This window comes from Malaclemys terrapin, chromosome 19, assembly GCF_027887155.1.
Source record: "Malaclemys terrapin pileata isolate rMalTer1 chromosome 19, rMalTer1.hap1, whole genome shotgun sequence".
Classification (NCBI taxonomy): Eukaryota; Metazoa; Chordata; order Testudines; family Emydidae; genus Malaclemys; species Malaclemys terrapin.
In genome coordinates, this window is record NC_071523.1 from 8,599,387 (window position 1) to 8,618,398 (window position 19,012).

General features: G+C 49.3%; 1 long non-coding RNA gene across 1 annotated transcript in view; it reads right to left on the bottom strand.

Moving 5' to 3' along the window:
* The window catches only part of LOC128826200 (uncharacterized), a 38,281-nt gene that overhangs the window by 3,410 nt on the left and 15,859 nt on the right, over positions 1-19,012 (bottom strand). Inside the window, exon 2 of the long non-coding RNA XR_008442816.1 lies at positions 15,441-15,693. This is a non-coding gene — a long non-coding RNA (uncharacterized LOC128826200). The remainder of the gene's footprint in view (positions 1-15,440; positions 15,694-19,012) is intronic.

Consider the following 19,012-nt stretch of genomic DNA (forward strand, 5'->3'; position numbering starts at 1 on the left):
ATCGTGCACTCTCTAGAATGCCGTGTTGCCCTCTGTAACATCCTGGGGACATCCTCTCCAGCTCCTGGGCCAGCACTATGGAAAACCAAAGATCCCACCCCAGCTTTTGCTCTGAGCCTAGTGGATGCTGGACCAGGACTTTGGGAGATTAGCGAGGGCTGTTTGATTACCCATGCAGTGCGAACATGGTCAGTAGAGCTCATCATTGTGTCCTTCACCATCTTGTCTCAGTGCTTTGATGCAGGGAACTCTCAGAAATGAATTACCGTCCTATCTCCAGTTCCATCAGTGTCCGGCAGGTAGCTACTAGTCAGCATGGGAACCAAGCCCCCTATGGGCTTGACTGAATTTTTGGAGTGGGCAAGCGATGGGTGAACTCTTGAGAAGTTCAGTTGCAGTCAGAAAAACACCAAGAAGTTTGCATACTCATCTGAGCTAACCAAAAATGATTCTGCAAAACTGAGCTCATGAGAACCGCTTCTTTCATGGTCCTCTGGCATGTCTGGTTCTATTTGCAATGAGAACTCAATAGACCAGAGATCCCATGGAAAGCCTGGAAGTAGGGGCTGACAAAGGACATAGAGGATTGAACAAGGAATAATGGAAAGAAATAAAGGAAGGGCTAAATAGTGGCCTTCCATGACAACACCATGACCAAGAAACAATTCAGGGACTGATCGCAGAAACCAAAAGCCAGCAACTAACTCCGTGCTTGCAGCAGACAGGTGCTGGGCATTAGAATAGAGGCAACTACAGGGACAAGCTTCAGGGGTATGTGATTCCTAAGCATAGAGCGAAAGATGGAGGCAACAAGCCTGCTCTTAGAAGGTAAGATTCAGGAAAGGAGGGGGTTTGAAGACATTCATGTGACCTATAGCATCTTCATGCAGAGGACAAGGCATGGGTGGAATTAGCACTGGGTTGAATTATGCACTGGGAATAACATTCCTTGTGACGTCAGCCCCCCCTTTCTGTTTGTGACTCAAGCCAATTTGTCTTTGAATTTATTATTACTGTTATTGTTGTAGTTGTATTCTAGTAGAGCCGATAGGCCCCAGTCAGCATATGGCCCCCTTCGTGCTAGGCACTGTACAAACTGAGTAAAAGATAGTCCATGACCAAAAGAACTCAGTCACTGGCCAGTTTGGACAAACAATTTCCAGCCGATTGGACATTTGCAAAGTGTTTACTTCATCTATTCACTATTTGGGGTGTGTTACCTAAGTCATGTGGTATTGAGGCTGCCCTCTCATTGGATGACAAAGTTTTTACCTTAGAGTGATGACTAGCCAATGGCAAATGAGACACTGTCTAGTGTGGATTTTCAGACCAATAATAATTTGCACTCCCACTCATGAGACTTTGGCGATTTGTGAATGTTTCAGCAATGCCCAGGGGTCGTTAGAAAGCAGCAGAATAACTAATAATACAACCCCACAGATCACGCTGCACTGAGCTTGGCAAGTTAGTCTCAACAGTATTCACGAGTCCAGGTTTCTCTTAGTAATCACCCAGCTCTGTTCTTCTGGAATCTTTGGTAGAGGTAGTAGGAGAAGCAGCAGCTGAAAATATATTCCCCAAATGCACCAGATGGGCTTTCAGAGGCAGAGAGATTAGAGAAGGACAAAATCAAGGGAGGTTCTGCTTTGCAAAATCTCCTGAACTGGATTTCGCTTTTGCAAAATAAGATGCTTGTGTAACGCCGACAGATCGTGGTGGTCGGAATCGAACCTGGAGCCTAGTGCATGAGCCTCTACCGCATGAGTTAAAAGCCAACTGGCCTTTAGCTAAGGTGCGTACGTACGTGTGTGTACACGCTCTCTCTCTCTCTTGCTCTCTGGGTAGGGTGACCAGATGTCCCGATTTTATAGGGACAGTCCGGATATTTGGGGCTTTTTTAAATATAGGCTCCTATTACCCCCCACTCCCTGTCCTGATTTTTCACACTTGCTATCTGGTCAGCCTATCTCTGGGGTACACTTGGATCTGGGATCCCATATTCAGGGGTGCAGCTAAATGATTCTGGCCCAGCCCCCCACGACTGGCGTGAGGCTGAACCCAGATGTGCCTGTTTCATTCAAAACAACAGCATGGTCTAGTAACACAGAGAAAGGGGACATGATAAAAACAATGCCGAGATGGCTGAAGTGAGGTTTTTCATTTCTAATTGGTCCCTTTGGGAAGGCTTTTGCAATCTCCTTGCCATCACTTCAGTGACAGGGCCAGATCCGACACCGCCTCCCGGGGAGCAGCACACGCTGCTGCTTCCAGAGGCCGCGTCTCAGAAGCCCAGACCCCAGGGCCACTCAAGCAAAATATCTCGCACGCTTGTTTTACAAGCCCCGCTTCCTCTCCCATGCTCTCAGCTTTTCATCCCTGCAGCTTTGTTCTCTGGCTTTTGATGGCTGGCGATCGCTGTGTGTGCTGAAATGAGAGAGACTTTTAGCAGCCCAAACAGCTTCCCAGCTACCGGGACCTCTCGGGTCTGTCCACCTTGACTGGAAATCTCCCCAGAGCGCGGATATAGGCTGGAGGATCATGGTGGTTGGATGCTGTCACTCCCAATCCCCTCTGGAGGGTGGGAGCACAGAGGCAGCAAAGGAAAAGAAGGACAGCATTTCGAAACATTCACCCAACCTATTGAAACCAGGAAAACGGCTCATTTTGTGGTCACTTTGGTCTTGCTCCAAAACCCATTGAAGTCGCTGGGAAGGCTCCTGCGGCCTTGAGTTTTAGACTCAAGACTAAGCCTGGTCTAATCAGATCCCAACTGGTTTGTCCATCTCAAGCTCCGTTTGTCCAAACCACTGGGGCTTGCGGTTAACCCAAGAGTGGTTTGAGTTTAACCCAGGGTTTCTAAACAACCTCTGGAGTGGATCATGTAGCCCAATGAAATGGGGTCACCACATTGTTCTTGGTACCAGTGGAGGCCCTAGGAGACCCGGTCACAGACCAGGACCCTGTTGTGATTGGTGCTGTACAAACTCAGAACAGACAGTCCCTGCCCCGAGACCTTACACATTAGAGATCATTCCCTAAAATACAAGGGTAACCATCAGGGATAACCTGTGGAAAACGCATGAGAGGCTACAGCTGAACTGACTATTCACACACCGTGAATTGCATGAGATCTAGCACATACAGCAAGTACCTCTTGTCCCCTGCCTCTAATTGCGTCTCAAGGTTTCTCAAACTTTTCCAATAGCTCCCATTTTCTCAGAGCGATGGCCTATAAATAGGCCTCCTGCGGACCACCCCACTTCCATTAATGATCCTATCACATCCCAGTGGCAAGCAATGCTGTTCCCTGTAGGAAAGTCATTACTGAATTTTTGCTGCCTATGAATACACTTTAGAAGCTGGGAATAAGGTGGAAGAACCAGTACCATGTGACCTGTCTGCAGACCTCCATCAAGGCCCCTACAGACCACCAAAGAGCTACAGACGACAGCTGGGAAGCTATTGGCTTACCGAGATTTTTCTGTTTCTGATGCAATCACTTGGGGGTGTGTCTACACTACAATCAGAGGTGTGACTGCAGCAGGTGTAGACAGATCCAAGCTAGCTTTGATCTAGCTAGCTCCAATCACAATGGCAGCAGGGGCTGTACCAGCGCACCCAGGATCCTGGATACATACTTGAGTGGCTAGCCCATGCGGCCACTGCTATTGTTATTGGAACTAGCTAGATCCAAGATAGCCCCCATATGCCTATGAGTGCTGAAGTCACACCTCTGATTGCAGTTTAGATGTACCCTGGGTGTGAACTAAGCTACCAGGCAGTACAGCTGGTTTCAAATGATGCTTATCGGGGCAAGTGAGACAGTGTTCTTAAAAGAGGTTTGCAGCGCCGATCTGGGCCCCAGTGCAGAGAGATGGAGAGAAGGAAGCTGGAGTACAAAAGGAGAAAAAGCAGATATGGAGGAAGGGAGAAAAAAAGAGGGGAGGAGGAGGATGGAAAAGGCACCGATGAAATCTTAGCTGAAATGGGAGCTCGCCCAGAGAGAAGGAAAGAGGAAGGGAGCTGGAATAAAATAAGCAGAGAGAGGGAGAAGGAGCATCTTGCTGACCAGTGCTTTCTCCCAGCCTCGCCCACAACCTGCCCTGTGCTGGGGGCTCTGAATTACTCACTGAGGCTTTTGTGTGGGCATTGAGCCAGGATAATAATTCAACTGCCTCCAGATCCCAAAGAGAAAAAACACCTCAAACCCCACTTGGTAATTCTGTGAGCAGTTCCTGCTGTTGCCTCAGTGCCAATAATGATGCTATTAACAGTGGTAAAATATGTCTATCAAGAGACCGCAAGGGCTGGGGAGAGGGCTGAATAAGATTTTTATAGCAGTTAAGTGATCTGGGAATATTACACCCCCTCCTCCTTTGCATATGCTACTAATGCCCCTGATTGATTCTTCTCACTGGCTCGTACTATCTGTCGTTTCTCCCCAACAGTGATCTCATGGGTAGGGGATCCAAAGCAAAGGGGCGTCAGAAGCAGTAGCATTTGGGCCACGGTTAAGGTTGTTGAGGCTCAATATCCCCATCCCCAAAAGTGGCTACTTTTGGAACCCCATAAACTGGATACACAAGGGAATTAATTACGTGGGGAAGTTCAGTGTCCTGCTAATTGATGTTACAGGTGATGAATAGCAATAATATTTTAATGATGGAGTTGAACGTTTCACGGGGCTAACGCTTGGCTCACAAAATACCTGCTTGAGAGACTTTATTTTTTCCATAAGAATCTCTTCTGTCCTTTCACATATTGCAATAATACCGATAGACAGAGCTGGTAGCATGTGTGCACGCAACCACCTGCTAGGCTTGCTTGTTCTAAAGGCCTCTGTCCTCTCCTGTGACTTGAAAAGTTTTTTAATAACAAACTTTTCATTTTCTTCCCTTGCTCCAGTGAAATCGCCCCCACATCTTAATTAAATCTGAGCTTCGGAGAGCAGCTCAGTTCACAACAATCCACCCTTCCTTCTCCTTCTGCCTGTGGCTGTGTGTGTCACTCTCCTCGTGAAGCATAATAATGGAGTAACAACTGGGCTACAACTGCTGATGATGCCGCAGCCTGTGTGGCTTTTCACTGCTCTCTCCCTGGGCTCACTTGTCAGGTTTGTTGAACAGTTCTGGGAGAAAGGGCCAGGTCAGATAATGGCTTGTCCTCAGCCTGTGAAGGACACCTGGTCACAGCCAGACTCGCTTAGCTTCCAAACAGCCAAAACCAACAGAGTTCCTCAGAACACCCTTTGACTCTCTGTCCCTCCTGCTTCAGGACCTATTGCAGGATTCTTCCTTACTCTTTCAACGGAGCACCAGCTCTCAGAACCTTCTCCCTAAAAGCCCTTCTCCCCTAGTTCCCGCCTCGCCTCACCTCACCGGGGGATTTTAGCAGCCTTTTCCCTCAGACACTCCTTGCTGTTTCTGTTTCCCCTTAGGGGCAATTGGGTTCTTTACAGGCCAAGTTGCTGCCCCACCCCTTAAATGGCAAAACTGGGAGCATCTGTTCTAGCACCTGGGCGCTGGATCTGCTTCATTTAAAGGGGCCGGCCAGCCTGTGACAGATCATTTAGTAGGGGAGTGTGGAAGGTGCAGTGTACTGGATGACCTGGGCTAGGAGTTTTCAGCTCAGGAGGGCAATGAGGGTTCAATATGTCACTCTCAGAAGTTTTGAGGTTTGAAAAAGTTCCCTTAACGTTCCCAGCTGTTTTTCCTTTGTGTGACTATCTCCTGCTTCCACCCAGGACCCGAAGCAGAAAGGTCAAAATACTGCCAGACAAGCTCTTAGCATGGGATTTCCGGCCCTCAAGGCCTCGAATCTTGTGAGTAACTTGTTACCACAAGTTTCAGAGTAGCAGCCGTGTTAGTCTGTATCTGCAAAAAGAAGAACAGGAGTACTTGTGGCACCTTAGAGACTAACAAATTTATTAGAGCATAAGCTTTCGTGGACTACAGCCCAGCAGTGGCTGTAGTCCACGAAAGCTTATGCTCTAATAAATTTGTTAGTCTCTAAGGTGCCACAAGTACTCCTGTTCTTCTTGTTACCACAAGGCTTCCAGCCCCAGTTTAGAAGTCTGAAGAGATACGGATATTTCCAGGGAGCTCTGGCCGAGACTCTAACCGTCTGAACGGAGCCACAAATCCTTTGAGGTTCTTCCGTTGTTATTTTCAGGAGCATGCACATGGCAGTCCCAATCCCCTAAGCAGCATTCCCAGTGAATGCTCACTCTGAGTCCCACCTTATTCCTGTTGCCATAGCTACCACCCACAGAAATCTGGGCAGATACAAATAAATAAATAAACAAACGTGGACCACGTGATTTAACACCTGAAAACAACGTGAGATTAGTCATGGCACCATATGCACAACTAGTTCTGATCCAGGTCTGGATTTAGAATCTGCTGCTGCCTCTGACTCAGCCTGGTGATCTGTGTCAGCTGTGTTGTCCCCCCATTTCTGTGCTAAACTCATCACAATGAAAACAAATACACCAAGTCTCCCAAAGTGACTCAGGACCTTGAGGGTGTGAGCTGCACAGAAAGCAGATCCCATCTGCTCAGGAAAGTGATCTGTTATAGGGGCCTCTGTCACATACAGCATCAGCTCTTAGGATATCAGGGTTAGAAGGGACCTCAGGAGGTCATCTAGTCCAACCCACTGCTCAAAGCAGGACCAATCCCCAACTATTTTTTTTTGCCCCAGATCCCTAAGTGGCCCCCTCAAGGATTGAACTCACAACCCTGGGTTTAGCACATCAATGCTCAAACCACTGAGCTATAGAAACCAGTTGCAGCCAGGTTAAGTGTTTTGCCTGTGGCCATACGGAGGAGGTAGTGTCAGAGCCAGGATTAGAACCTGAGAGTTCCTGGGGCTCCAAGCTGCTCTGTTTAGGCCACTAGACTCATTAATAGTTATTTGTATTACAGGAGTGACAAAAGGCTCCAATTGAGATCAGGACCCTGTTGTACTAGGTGCAACTCAGAGATGGTCCTGCCCTAATAGAGAAGGCAGGCGAAGAGTGGGAGGGAGATAGCCATACAGAGCACTAGCAGACGGTTTAGAATGATGGCTTGCAAACACCGTGTTCGCTCCAGTCTGCTCTCGCTGGGATTGGAAATCCTTCACGACCTCCCAAAGGAATCTACAGTAATATATTTCCTGAGGTCCTTTCATTCAGAATCTATGTCAGAGGAGGGTCCCTAGTAGGGCTTTGGAACTGTGCTCTGGATCCACTCCAGCTCCAGGCAAAAACCCGCAGCTCCACTGCTCCAGAGCTGCTCCGCGCTCCAGCTCCGGGCTCCGCTCCAAAGCCCTGATCCCTAGTATGTTGCTACTTGTGAATACTCTGGTCTCTCGCTCTGCAAGCTTCCCAGCTGTCTGGGTGCACCACACCATGGGTCTTCAGGGTCTAATATGCATTTGGTGTAGTCTGGGGGGATGGACATACTTACAGCAGGGTTCTCACATGGTTTGGTCCTATCCAACCCAACAAACTGTGCACTTGAGAGGGGGCCTCTTGGGTGGGGATTAGTGCCGTACAGGTGGCCTCGGGTTGAGCTGTAGAAGGGCCTCTTGGGTGAGGACCCCTGCTGTAGAGAGGGCCCCGGAGCAGGTTGTGAATCCAGAGCGAGGAAAGCGACGCATCCTTTCTGGAGTGACTCACCCAGCCAGGAAAAGAGTTTGTTTTGGATACAATCCCAACCTTTCTTCCTTTGCTAGAACAGAACATTTCTGAGATTTCAATTACCAGACAGCTTGCCATTCTGCTCACGTTTGCAAAACAAGAATACAGGAGAAGGAAGGGGGTATAATCAGACCTTCCTTTCAGTGCACGGCTGTCGTGGAGGGCTGATTTGTTTGTAACACGGATATGTTTGATTTAAAATAAATTGTATTTTGATAGGTTTGAATGGTGGTTTTTTTTCTCTTTCTCCTTTTGATCATTTAGACAGAGAGTTTCCTCATTTATTCTTGGCTTCCAGCAGCTGCTGTCTGGGGGAGCCCATAGATGATCTCAAAGCAGTTGGATGGATCTATGAGCTTAATAAACTGCACTTCCTCATAAACAATTACCATGGGAGGCTCTGACCTAAACTGCTAATTAACATTGGCGCTAATCGGCCTGGTCTACTCAGTTAATCCCCTGACACCCTCCACCCCAGCCTCATTATATCTGTCTGGTGGCTCCCTGCCCCTTCCCTCAGCCATGTGCGCAGCAGGATGTGGTTGAATCGAACAAGCCGCAAATGCTCGTGTCATCATGGGGCTCCTGGCCATGACACCAGGAGGGCAGCTCGAGACGAAAGGAGATGGGGTTGTGCGGCATTCTGTGGCTCAGAAACCTTAAAGGCTTTGTGTAGGTACCACAAAAAACCACCTGCCACACACCTGCACCCACTAGGGTGACCAGATGTCCCTATTTTATAGGGACAGTCCCAATATTTGGGGCATTTTCTTCTATAGGCACCTATTACCCCCACCCCCATCCCAATTTTTCACATTTGCTGTCTGGTCACCCTAGCACCCACCCACGTGCGCACATGCACCCCCACAGCCACACGCCATGTGCTCCGTGGTCTCAGCTCTCATTTCACAGTTAGTGGCCAGCTAGATTTCATTGCAGCAAATAAATCCCACTGTGCTATGGGATGTGAGGGGTGGAGGAATCTTCCAGGATACCCCCATGGTCTCCTTTGTTCCTCCTCCTCCTCTCTTGTCCCAGGTGCCCTGATCTGCAGCCAGAGCATTAACAGCTGCTTCCTGCTAGGGGAGTTCCGGCACCCACTGGGGCCCTTCCAGAGACCCATGGCCTCAGGCTCCCAGCCCAGCTCAAGGAGCGATGATATTTGAAAAAACACATTGCACACACATTAAATGCATTTTAAAGTTCCTAGTCAATCGCCTTCGAGTGTGCTGTCACTTTAAATGTGTGACCACAGACTGCCTCCCTCCCTCTGTCTCACTCCCCCCCGCAAAAAACTAACTACATCCTGGAGCCAGCCCCCATTTTCTCCTCAGAAGAGGGAGTTTCCCGGCAAAAAGCAACATTTCGGGCTGGGATAAGATGATCTGAGCCTCACTGCCCTGTAATGAAGTTGTCTGTTTGGTCCAAAGGAGTCGGCCGAAGAGAGCCGGCTGGGGGCAAAGATGACAGATGGAGGCAGACTGCTGTGGGGATGGCGCAGAGACCCCAGAGCCTCTTCCCCCTGCCGCACCGGGGAAGAGCGCCCACTACATAACCCCTGCGGAGGGTGCAGCGTCCGCTCCCCTCTGGCGCTGTGCTGGCTGACGCAGAGCTGAAAGGGGCGAGGTCGTTCCAAAAGTAGGGAAGCTTGTACCTCGGGGCGGCTAGCAAAGAGCAGTCGCTGGGCTCAGAAGAGCAACTGAACTTTAAGGGACAGACTCCTGGCCCCTTCCCCATGCGGGCGCCCGTACCCACAAGATGGCATTGCACCAGGTAGCTTCTTAGCACCTGATCACGCATGGAGAGTAATGACAAATGGATCGTTCCTGCGTGGCCCTGACTCAGGGGCCGGACGTTTTTCATACGCTTTGGCAAAGCTTGTCACACCTCTAAAGCCTTATTGAACGGCATCGAGCCAGGCCCAATAAGGCCTAAAGGCTTTTGCTGTCTTGGAGATCTAATTGGAGCGGAGTGACACTTGCTGGCATGATGTAATCATATTCTTTGGATGATTTGCACCCCAGCCCTGATATTTCAGACCAGGATGGCAGCATGTAGTTGGGCTACACGACAAACCTTTATCTAGATACCTTGGGTGCTTATGTGGCCCTATTACCTGGTATCGGAGTCCCTCACAGTCTTTAACATTTTACTTTCACCTAGTTGCCAACCCTCTCGGATTGGCCGGGAGTCTATCGGAATCGGCATCGATCTCCCAGGGACTACTGAAAGCAATTCTGGCCGCCCCTGAGCTTAGGAGCCGGAGGGACATGTGGGTTGCTACCGGGAGCCTCCCAACGTAAGCACTGCCTGGCCAGAGCCCGCATCTCTCACCTCCTCCCTCACCCCAACCCCCTGCCCCAACCTTGAGCCCCCTCTGCACCCTAACTACCTCCCAGAGCCTGCACCCCTCACCCCTCACCAGCCCTGAGCCCCCTACGGCACCCAAATTCCCTCCCACATCCCTCACCCCTTCCTACACCCCAACCCCCTGCCCCAACCCTGAGCCCCCTCCGGCACCCAAATTCCCTCCTGGAGTCCACACCCCAAACCTCCTCCTGCACCCCAACCCCCTGCCCCAGCCCTGAGCCCCCTCCCGTGCCAAACTCCCTCCTGCAGTCCGCACCCCAAACCTCCTCCTGCACCCCAAGCCCCTGCCGCAGCCCCCCAAACCCTTCATCCCCAGCCCCACCCCAGAGCCCACACCCCCAGCTGGAGCCCGCACTCCCTCCTGCACCCCAACCCTCTGCCCCAGCCCAGTGAAAGTGAGTGAGGGTGGGGGAGAGCGAGCGACGGAGGGAGGGGGGATGGAGTGAACGAGGGGCAGGGCCTCGGAGCAGGGGGCGGGGCGAGGGTGTTCTGGTTTGTGTGATTAGAAAGTTGGCAACCCTACTTTCACCACACCCTGCTGTGGTAGGCAAAGATGTTATTCCCCCTTTACAGAGGGGAAACAGAGAGTCTCGGGCCCAGTTCCACAAAGTTATTTAGACTCCAAACTTCAACCAAAATCAATGGAAATTAAGAGCCTAAATACCGGTGTGGATCTGGGTCTCAGTGACTTGACCAAAGTCACACAGGATGTCTGTGGCCAAGCAAAGAATTAAACCCAGGTGTCCCACAGCACAAGCTAGCTCCCTATCCACCCAACCATCCTTCCTTCTCTTAGGCACAACGTTCTCATCTGGCGGAGGTATCTGCAGCCAGCAGTATTGAGAACAGTCCGAAAGGAAGATCTGACAATGACAATCCACTACTGCAACCCACCCCGTCTCTTCCAAAAAATGATACCGAAGCCAGCAAACCTGTCCCAGAACAATCAGATTCAACGAGTGCTCTTGATTTCTGAGTTCAGAGCTGGGCGCTAAATGCATTTGAAGTTATTTCATCCACAAACGCTCCTTTGCTTCCCTCCTCTGTTGCCAGCAAATACTGGAAATGAGCCTGTAATGATCTTTTCATAATTTTATTTCCACAAACGCCTGCAGGGGAAGAAGCTGCAGCACTGACCTCGTATGTTTCGCAGTCTATTATCTCAGTGTAAATATAAAAGCGTGAATAACACCATCTCTTAAGGGGGTGATAACACTTTGGGCAAGCGCAGGGGAAGGCATCTCTGCCTTTCCTCTGGTCTTTCTTTTATTTCCCCTGCCTTTGTTCAGTGAACACCACTCTCTCTCAATGGAGAGATGCAAGACAAGACCCAGCAGCATGTCTCTTCAAATGACTCGTATGTTTCACAACAAAACTCCATGGAAAGGAAATGTTTATGTTCTAGAATAGGAATCCCTAGGCCAGGCAGCAGCGGGAAGAATCAACGGCTAGGAATTAACCGTTTTATGGGACATTTACTAATTAAAGGAGAAATGACCCTCTCTTCATCACATAGACAGGATGGAGATGGGAGAATGAATTTTCTGATTGCCAGAGCTTATCAGGACCATCCAAAACATTGACATCGGCAAGCAGATGAACTCATAATGCATTGAGGCATGGGACTCAGCTAATGTTGGCCGAGTTGTTATCAGCTGTTGGTAAAGATTAACACATCCTTTTTATTTTTTTCGAGTTCATACATTTTTCCTAATGATTATGACTTTATTTTGTTAACATCTGTGGAAGCTTTAGTTGAGCGTTGGAAAGAAGGCGCTAGTTAAATGAAAAGCCGCAGACAGGGAGTGGGCTGGGCTGGGAATTGCGGTGGGGGTTTATATCACTGAAAAATCGCCGAGATGGAAATTTTTGTGCATCTCAGTTTTTGGGGGCCCCGCTTGGAACACCCAGTGTCTGATTTTATAGAGGTGCTGCGCATCCACAGATGCCTTTGGCTTGTGTGGAAGGAGTGGAAGGCAAAGCCACCCAAAAATTAGTGACCACTTTTGAAAGGGTTGGTCATACCTTGTCTGTATGTCTGTTTCTTCATCTGTGAAATGGGGCTAGTAATGATTGCCCACCTCTGAGATCCCTGAATGAAAAGCCCTAAGTGACTGCAAAGGATTGCTTATTATTATTATTCACTCCTGAAGAATTTCTGTTTATTGCTGTTCATAGGGTGACCAGACAGCAAGTGTGAAAAATCGGGACAGGGGTGGGGGGGTAATAGGAACCTATGTAAAAAAAAAAGACCCAAAAATTGGGACTGTCTCTGTAAAATCGGGACATCTGGTCACCCTAGCTGTTCAGATGGGAACAAAGAATCTGAGTGATGGTACAGTTGGAGGAATCAAGAACAACATCAAACCTGGGAAAGATAACTGGAGACAGAGGTCAATGCGGAAGATCTTCCCCCTGGGCCCTTCCTTCACCAAGTGGGAATGAGAAGACATGCTGGAGACCGACCGATGGATGAACTGGAGGTGCAGAGAGGAAGGGCTGGGATTCACAAAGCACTGACAGATCTCCGGGAATAATGCACAGCGTGGCTGGTATGAAATGGGAACTGCACTAAAGCTGCCAACCTTCCGCCTTCAAAAGTGGCAGGGCTCATTAGGTGAGCTTTAAACCAGGTCAGGAGAGAATACAGAGAGGAAGCTAGTTGGGAATAGCTGGGATGTAACGGAGAGAAGGGAAACGGAAGAGCAGGATGAATTTCCTCCCCATGAGACCTGTTAGGAAGTGGAGTAGGCTCCCAGGGGAAGTGGTGAAAGCCTCATCACTTGGGTTAGTTAAAACTGAACTAGAAAAGCCGCTCACTATACACCATTGGGAGCAACCCTGCAGTGCCCCCCAGGGATTGGCAAGATGTTGCCATTTCACATTCCTGTTTGCCAAAGCCTGCCCTCGTTTATACCCATTCAGCGCCACTGAGGCGAATGAGGCTGCGGGGGGCAGAACGGAGGCCAGGGCTTAGCCTTCTGTGATTCTGTTGGTTAACTTAATTCCCCATTTTTGTCGCGCCGTTTAAAGCGTCGTCACCGTAATGCAGGTTAACGAAATCCAGAAAGTGAATTGTTCCTTAAAGTCTTGGAGGGAGTGTGATTAGATCTATGGCAGCTTCATAATCCTCGCTGGTTTCCATAGCGACGGGTTCAGCGCCAAATTGGCTGCAGGCCGCCTGGGGGATGAGGATGAAAGGCAGTGTGTGTGTGTGGGGGGGGGCGGGGGGGGGGAAGGGAGAACTGAATAAAGGGCTAGAAATGAAACATCAAGGAGGCATAAATAGATGGAATCTTTGGGCTGTGTCTGCACCTGGTCATGCAGCAAAATGCTGATCTTTAGTAAGAATAATACTTTGCACTCCCAGAGCACCTTTCATCAAGGGAGCCAAGGTGCCGTGCAAAGGCAGGTGTCCTCGGCCCCCCGTTACAGAGGGGAAACTGAGGCACGGAGTGGTTAAAGTGGCTTCTGATTTTGAGTGCCTGACTTCACACACTGGATTGCTTCCATCGACTTTGGAACCTCTGGAAAAAATTAGGCCCAGGATGCCTCAGATTGGACACCCGAAATCAGAGGCCAATTTTGAAAACTTTGACCAAAGTCTCTTGCTCAGGGCGATGCTGTGAGTCATTGGCAAAGTGGGAATGAGAACCCATCACTCCATGCACCCTGTGCCCTGCTCTAAGCACTAAAGCTCCCTGTTAGGAGTTATGCAAGAGAGTGAGCAGAGACATTCAGATATTTCTATTTCTGATTCAGCAGGGAGTGAACACTCTGAGTCCAGTCTGGGCTGTTCCACCCAGGCACCAGGGAGCGAGCACATTGAGAGTCCACTATGGGACATGGGACCCAGGTAGTACTGTTATTTTCTATTTGTACAATGCATCCAACCAACGGGTTGCAATGAAAAGCTCTGTACTGCCCTAATGGACAGTGTCACACTGGCTGACCAGGCAGACCCTGCACTGGGACTCTGGAATTTAAGGTGCGAGCGGACTCAAAATCCTATATTTCTAGTTAGGTGGTGGTGAAAATATGGCCGTGTTATTGGAATCTCTGATGCAGCCAGGGTAGACTTTGGTTTCTTTGGAAATATATTTGTAAAAGGAGAACAGGACTGGAGTCAGTGCAGGTGGTGGAGCGAGCAATCCATTTGACCCGTTTTCCAAAATAAACACATATCCAACTTTGCCTTCAGATAAGGGCTATCCCAGTTAAGGTGTCTGATGCTAATCCAAGTGCGCAGAGTGGCTATAAATCTGCTCCTCCACCACATGTGCTTGGCTTATCCTCACGCCCCATTCAAAGGAATGGTCATTCTATTGGGAACTCTCCTTCTCATCCGATCACTCCTTAGACTTGAAGATCATCTGACGCATGTCAGCTTTTAGAATCGTAGAATCATAGAATATCAGAGTTGGAAGAGACCTCAGGAGCAGGGCCGGCTCTAGCATTTTTGCCGCCCCAAGCAGAAAAAAAAAAAAAAAAAAAAAGCCGCGATCACGATCGGTGGCAGCTCTACCTCCGCTTCATTCTACGGCGGCAATTCGGTGGCAGGGCCTTCGCTCCCAGATGGAGTGACATCCCCGCCGCCGAATTGCCGCCGAAGGGCCGGATGTGCCGCCCCCCCTCTTCATTGGCCGCCCCAGGCACCTGCTTGCTAGGCTGGTGCCTGGAGCCGGCCCTGCTCAGGAGGTCATCTAGTCCAATCCCCTGCTCAAAGCAGGACCAACCCCAACTAAATCATCCCAGCCAGGGCTTTGTCAAGCCAGGCCTTAAAAACCTCTAAGGATGGAGATTCCACCACCTCCCTAGGTAACCCATTCCAGTGCTTCACCACCCTCCTAGTGAAATAGTTTTTCCTAATATCCAACCTAGACCTTCCCCACTTCAACTTGAGACCATTGCTCCTTGTTCTGTCATCTGCCACCACTGAGAATAGCCGAGCTCCATCCTCTTTGGAACCCCCCTTCAGGTAGTTGAAAGCAGCTATAAATCTCCCCTCACTCTTCTCTTCTGTAGACTAAATAACCCCAGTTCCCTCAGCCTCTCCTCATAAGTCATGTGCCCCAGCCTCCTGATCATTTTCATTGCCCTCCGCTGGACTCTCTCCAATTTGCCCAATTTTTATCACTTGGACCTAAATATACTGCACTAGATGACCACTGATTTGACCACTGAGCCACCATCTTGAACATGAGAGGACTCTGGCCCAGATCCTCAAACGTATGTAAGTGCCTGACTCCCACTGAAATCAATGGTGGTTAGGAGTCTAAATAACTCTGCGGACCAGGGCCTCTGCCTCTTCATCTATCTTTAAACAGAATCTAAAACCTCCCACGTCCTTTGCTGTCAGCCATTAGCTCGGGACTGCAAACTCTACCTGTCGTATGTCTTCTGTCATGCACCTCGCCGTGTTTTGGTATAATAAGGTGTGGCAGTATTGCCTCCTCTTCCTCCCACTCTGTGCTCACGGGGCATTGATCCAAACCGCTCCTGATCTTAATTCCTAGCGGAGGGCGCTGTCTCATTTCTTCCTTCTTCTGTCCTCAGAAGCCTGACCCCAAGCGGCGCTCCACGGAGAACAAATAATGGGGAGTGAAAGCAGCAAGCGTCGCTGCCAGCAATTAGTCCACCTAGGATGGAAGAAGAGAGAGATGCCTGTTGTTATTGCTAATAATCAAATACTAACTCATAGTCTTACATTTACACAGTGCCCTCCATCCCCATGCATGGGCCTGGTCCAGTGTGCTGAAATTTCCTTTGCAGCCGGACGAGCTCCAAATCATATACAAGAATCATTTCACACACTAGCGATATGCAGACGCCTCTGCGGTGGAAAGCAGCAGCCGCTGAACAGCCAACAGGCCAAGGAGTGAGTAATATCTGTTCTACCTACTTGGAGCTGCAAAGCAGAGTGAGGGATGCAGAATGTAATGACCTAAGTCAGCATATGGCTAGGGCGCGAGAGTTAAACACCCCAGTGGTTGCCAAAAGGGCTGAGGGTTTAATGACGAGTGCCTGGGGGGTCTGTGTCCTTTTGGAAGGACAACACCTCCAGCAGTGCATCAGCCTCCGCTTTACTTTAGTTACACGGTCCCTAACCAGACTTCAGAAGCGGATGAGAATTCTTTTGCCATCCAGCCCCAGAAAGGGGCCCTGGAGACGGCAGGGTTCAAAGCAGTGAACCGGGGCCTGCTGGTAACGACACGCTTTAGCGCCTCCTTCAGCTCACTTTGTGCCGTGAATTGACCTTGTGATGAAACTAACTGGGCCAAATTTGGCCCTTGGTTACACCTGTGCAAACTCACTGGGCCAGCTCCCCAGCTGGTGTAAATCAGCATAATTCCACTGACGTCAGAGGTGCTATGCTGGGGATCTGGCCCATTGATTGAGGGCAGAACTAGGCTTCAAAGGACTGCAGTGATTAGCAGCCTGCCCCCTTCCACTAGGGTGACCAGATAGCAAGTGTAAAAAATCGGAACAGGGGGTGGGGGGTAATAGGTGCCTATATAAGAAAAAGCCCCCCAAATCGGGACTGTCCCTTTAAAATTGGGACATCTGGTCACCCTGCCTTCCAGCCCCAGAGACTAACTCGCTGGGAATAGTGTTCACTTGGACCCAGGGGCTGGAGGGAAGTCTTCTCTTTTCCTGCTTTATTTAATGGCCTGGACTAAATCTCTGGAAATCTCCAGGATGGCCAAGCCCATAATTAAAACCCCCAAACTATCCAGTGAGAAATACAGTTCATTGTGTTGTTTGTTCCAAATGTTTTTCTTGAAGAAAAGAAGGTCCCAGGAACTAACGTTCACAGTCTAAAGCCAAATTCTCAAAAGCGGCCTCTGATTTTGATTGAGATACTTTGGGCCTGCTGTCGTCGAGGCGATGAGCTGCCCCTCGACTTTGATTGCAGCTGCAAATATTCGGCACTTCTGAAAAAAAGAGACCCGAAGTGTGTCAAATTGGGCACCCAAAAACAGAGGTACCCAAAACGGAACATGTTGGCCCTGGTGTGTCCTGTCCTCACATGGACTAAAATGGGACAAAACTTCCAAACTCCCTGCCCATTTCCTCCTGTGCTAAAGTCACTACAGGGCAAATATCTGCTCTCAGTAGCACAACTGCTGCTTCTGTGGAAGGGAGAGCAGAACTGGCCTACCTGCTCTGTGAGGACTACATGAGTCTTGTCATATATGCCATTTGTTTGTCTTTCAAGTGGCAAATTTGATGGATAGTTATGTTACCAGACCTGTTTAAATTCCAGTGCTAATCCAGATGGAAAGTACGGTATCCTGATTGGACAGCTACATTTTGTAAGGATTGTGGGTTACCTCTCACAAGCCCCAGGAAAGGGCAGCCACAACGACAATTAGAAATAACAGCAAACACTTTCATCCAGAGATCACCAAGCACCTTACAAAGGGGTCAGTAGCCTCACTCTCATTTTACAGATGGGAAAACTGAGGGCAAAAAGAGGGGAAGGGACCTGGCCAAGGTCCCACAACAAGCCAGTGGCCGGGTCTGGAGGAGAACCCAGGAGTCTTGATTTTTAGTCCCCTGCTGTGCCACGAGACCATGGTGCATCACAAAAAAACAAACAACAACTCAAGAGAAATAATCTCAGTCATTTAACAACGTGAGCCAGCCTGGCCCAGGGTGTAGAGCAGCCTGCGGGGTTTCAAACCTGCAATACTGCAGGCCAAGCACCTCCCTGACAGAACCATTCCAAAGAAGGAATTGCTGCTGGACTGACAGCGCACCCGCACTGTGGCAGAAGTGGGCGCCCGTCTGCTTCTCTTCTGTGGTATTAGCATCCCAGGCGGGTGGCAGTTGGTGTGCCTCCCACACTCTGGCAACAATTTGCTGGCTCTGCTGCTGCATTGTTATGTAACTATCCTACAGATTACATAACCTGCTAGGGGTGGTGCGTTCACGGTGAGGGGACGCAGGATGCAGGCAGCATGGAGAGAATATATCCCACTAATTGAGAATACATGGAAATCGAGTCATTACCACTGCTCAGGCTCTTGGCAAGCCAGCCTGGAGGTCTAATTGCCCTCTGGGCACAGCACACATGTCTGGTAAGGTTCTGGTTATGAGTTAATAGAGGCAGAAACCATCTGGCATCCTTAGAGAGCCAGGGGGAGAATTTAGTGCCAGCTACTGATGAAAAAACAAACATACTGCAGTATTCTGCAGTGAACAAATCCTGCAGCAATCACCCCGTCAGTAACTGCAGTGACTTGGACAAGTACTATAGAGTACTGGAGTGTGTGGAGTACTGAGTGGAGTACCATAGCATACTGGAGTGTGTTATAATGAGTGGAGTATCATAGCGTACTGGTGTGTGTTGTGATGGGTGGAGTACCATAGAGTACTGGAGTGTATTATAATGAGTGGAGAACCATAGAGTACTGCTGTGTGTTATGATGAGTGGAGTACCGTAGAGTACTGGTGTGTGTTATGAGTGGAGTACCATAGAGTACTGGTGTGTGTTATGATGGGTGGAGTACCGTAGCATACTGGTGTGTGTTATGATGAGTGGAGAACCGTAGAGTACTGGAGTGTGTTATAATGAGTGGAGTACCACAGCTTACTGGTGTGTGTTATGATGAGTGGAGTACCATAGAGTACTGGAGTGTATTATAATGAGTGGAGTACCATAGAGTACTGGTGTGTGTTATGATGAGTGGAGTACTGTAGAGTACTGGTGTGTGTTATGATGAGTGGAGTACCGTAGCATACTGGTGTGTGTTATGATGAGTGGAGAACCGTAGAGTACTGGTGTGTGTTATGATGAGTGGAGTACTGTAGAGTACTGGTGTGTGTTATGATGAATGGAGTACCGTAGCATACTGGTGTGTGTTATGATGAGTGGAGAACCGTAGAGTACTGGTGTGTGTTATGATGAGTGGAGTACCGTAGAGTACTGGTGTGTATTATGATGGGTGGAAT